We start from the raw sequence: 2,500 nt of genomic DNA, 5'->3' as shown, positions 1-2,500 counted from the left end.
TTCCATTATTCCATGCACACAGTATTCAGGCGGGCTTGCCTGCTTTAAGCACTCTAATTTGTTCAAAGTAAACGTGCCGGCCCACCGAGACACTCACTCAAGAGCACCCTGGTAGGATTGCAACGGGGTCCGCCTCGGGACGCACGAGCACGCACGAGGCGCGTCGCACGCCTTCGACTCGCCCCACCGGCAGGACGTCCCACGATACATGCCAGTTAAACACCGACGGGCGGTGAACCAACAGCGTGGGACACAAATCCAACTACGAGCTTTTTAACCGCAACAACTTTAATATACGCTATTGGAGCTGGAATTACCGCGGCTGCTGGCACCAGACTTGCCCTCCAATAGATACTCGTTAAAGGATTTAAAGTGTACTCATTCCGATTACGGGGCCTCGGATGAGTCCCGTATCGTTATTTTTCGTCACTACCTCCCCGTGCCGGGAGTGGGTAATTTGCGCGCCTGCTGCCTTCCTTGGATGTGGTAGCCGTTTCTCAGGCTCCCTCTCCGGAATCGAACCCTGATTCCCCGTTACCCGTTACAACCATGGTAGGCGCAGAACCTACCATCGACAGTTGATAAGGCAGACATTTGAAAGATGCGTCGCCGGTACGAGGACCGTGCGATCAGCCCAAAGTTATTCAGAGTCACCAAGGCAAACGGACCGGACGAGCCGACCGATTGGTTTTGATCTAATAAAAGCGTCCCTTCCATCTCTGGTCGGGACTCTGTTTGCATGTATTAGCTCTAGAATTACCACAGTTATCCAAGTAACGTGGGTACGATCTAAGGAACCATAACTGATTTAATGAGCCATTCGCGGTTTCACCTTAATGCGGCTTGTACTGAGACATGCATGGCTTAATCTTTGAGACAAGCATATGACTACTGGCAGGATCAACCAGGGAGCTGCGTCAACTAGAGCTGAGCAGCCGGCCGCCCGGGAGTGTGTCCCGGGAGCCCGCGCGAACACGCAAGCGTCCGCTCAATTATTCTGCAAACAGGAGGAGGCTGAGCTCCCCTGCACAATACACCTCGAAACCCTCTCAGGTCCCGGCGGCGCGCAGCGCCGTCCTAAGTACTTGGTCGGGTTCGAGAGAGGCGCAATCGCCCGGAGTTTGGCGAGTAGACGCTTTAGGTGCGACCACCCGTGCTCCCAACTGAGCTTGCCGCTGCCGACAGAGGCCCGGGAGCGTGCTGTCGTGGCATTGCCGGCGGGAGACAACACGCGCCACCTACGGTGGCCGGCAGCTCCAACGCCAGCGCCACAGAAGGACAAAAGCCCCACTTGGGTGCCGAAGCGAACTCTCCCAGCACAGCGCACGCGCCAACACGTCCGCACAGCTGCGATACAATCCACCTGCGAGAACCGCAGAGGCGACCGAGCAGCAGACGGCGTCGCGGCGCCGAGCGCCGGGCGGCGGCGCATCCTCAGCGCACACAGTCCTCAATCGGACCAGCACACTGCAGATGTCCACCGTGCTTCGCACCGGGCCCGCGAGGACCTACTTTGGCCGCACGGCGCCGCGTGCAGGGTGCGCCGGCGCGCAGCTGCGCCGCCTGCCGCCTCCGTCGGCCGGCGCGCCTGCCACTGGCCGCCCCCACCAGCCGGCTGTAGCGCGTGCGCCCACGCACCGCGCGGCCAGCACGCCGGGAGGCCCCCCCTCACCGGCCGGGGACGGTCCCACCCAGCCACCGCCGCGTATCGCTTCACACCCACATGCCATTCACGTTCGTGGGCATGGTGGGTATCGCTGAAACAACCGGTTGGTAGCTCAACCGATCGTCGCCATCACTGATTCACCTCTAGCGAGAACAACCGCACCACAACGGTTTACCAGTTCTTCATTTGCGTAACGTCACCAGCAAACGTAGACGTCCATCGCCATTTGCAAATTCAACGATTGTTGCATGCCTGTGTCAGGTGTCACGACACACTATGTCTGCCCACATACACGCAACAACATGTGCACGCTTCGCGAACACGTGGAAGGTGGCCCCCGTACGTATGCGATGTCCATTGCGCGAACGACTGTCAACCGGCCTCTGTCGCATGTCGCAGATGTGGAACGCAGTGCACCATGCTATCACGGTGTGTGAGAAGAGACGACTACGTCTGACAACACGCGCCACTACATCAACAGACGGCTCATGGTGATCGCCATCCACGGCATACCATACTGCAATCCAGCTCTTATAGGGAGACGACACGTAGCTGAGTGCACAATATTTGGACCGTATGGTTCGCCGTTGTTGGCGCAGTCGTGGTACGGTCACACATGTACCACGATGTATCATTCAGTACATGAGGACCAATGTGCAGTACAGTGTGTGATTTGGACGTACAACATCAGCGGACAGTTGACACAAGCCGTACCACAACGTAGGCTGTGCTTCGCCATGCGAATGCCAATGAACAACTGCGAAGGGCATTGAGCATGTACGTCCTGCTGCCGTCCGCATTACAGTGTATAGCTGCAAGGTGTTTAACATGAAG

At 57.9% G+C, this 2,500-nt stretch overlaps 1 non-coding gene across 1 annotated transcript in view; it reads right to left on the bottom strand.

Moving 5' to 3' along the window:
• Nucleotides 1-911, bottom strand: part of LOC126433187 (small subunit ribosomal RNA) — a 1,910-nt gene extending 999 nt beyond the window's left edge. The window contains exon 1 of the ribosomal RNA XR_007578303.1: nt 1-911. This exon is cut by the window's left edge and continues 999 nt beyond it. This is a non-coding gene — a ribosomal RNA (small subunit ribosomal RNA).
• Between the last annotated feature and the right edge of the window lie 1,589 nt (nt 912-2,500).

Source organism: Schistocerca serialis, unplaced genomic scaffold (genome assembly GCF_023864345.2).
Source record: "Schistocerca serialis cubense isolate TAMUIC-IGC-003099 unplaced genomic scaffold, iqSchSeri2.2 HiC_scaffold_1162, whole genome shotgun sequence".
Classification (NCBI taxonomy): domain Eukaryota; kingdom Metazoa; phylum Arthropoda; class Insecta; order Orthoptera; family Acrididae; genus Schistocerca; species Schistocerca serialis.
This window is presented reverse-complemented; position numbering and strand designations above follow the sequence as displayed.